The sequence below is a fragment of the Phalaenopsis equestris genome, unplaced genomic scaffold (assembly GCF_001263595.1).
Source record: "Phalaenopsis equestris unplaced genomic scaffold, ASM126359v1 Scaffold217045, whole genome shotgun sequence".
Taxonomy (NCBI): domain Eukaryota; kingdom Viridiplantae; phylum Streptophyta; class Magnoliopsida; order Asparagales; family Orchidaceae; genus Phalaenopsis; species Phalaenopsis equestris.
Window position 1 is genome coordinate 226 of NW_018235606.1, and position 799 is coordinate 1,024.

Here is a 799-nt window from a genome sequence, read left to right on the forward strand (position 1 = left end):
CATAATTTAACAGAAATATGACATCATTTATGGAAAAATTATTCTGCGTGGACACCACATTCAGAGATTTATGCGATGTCTGACCACCACCGTCGATCACCGATTCGATGGGACCCACTTTCAATTTTTATTTATTTATTTATTTTTAAATCCCACCGAAACGGTGATCTACCGTGGAAATCAGATACCGCATAGAATAATTTTTTTCATTTATGACCATTGTCAATGGGTTGAGAGGAGTTTGTTGGGAAGTTAATTATACCAATAAATTTATGTAATCATATGATAATTTCATCCATGATGTACCAACCAATTCTCAAAATAGCAGAATTGTATTTTTCAACAATTAAATTTTATTTATTCCTCTTCAAAAAATAATTCTTAAAGCAATTCATATTACATTCATGCGTAACGGTATTTCGAATGCAGGAAGCCTACTTGGTGCCCGAATCCAACGGCAAAGACAGCAGAGCGGTTACCCAGAGCAAACTCCTCCGGCCCGTAATCCTCCACGATGGCCGCCTCGCCCAACGACCAACTCCCCTCACCGCCCTCCTCACCCTCCTCTGGCTCCCCGCGGCCTCCTCTTCTCCCTCCTCCGCGTCTACATCAACATCCCCCTCCCTGAACGCATCGTCCAACACACCTACCACCTCATGGGCATCAACCTCATCGTCCGCGGCTCCCCTCCCCCTTCCCCCGGCTAGCCCGGCGTCCTCCTTGTCTGCAATCACCGCACCGTCCTCGACCCCGTTGTCACCGTCGTCGCCCTCGGCCGCAAAATCTCCTGCGTCACCTA

General features: G+C 46.7%; 1 pseudogene; it reads left to right on the forward strand.

The window, feature by feature from the left end:
* Positions 1-423: 423 nt before the first annotated feature.
* Positions 424-791, forward strand: LOC110037221 (annotated as a pseudogene).
* Positions 792-799: the final 8 nt, after the last annotated feature.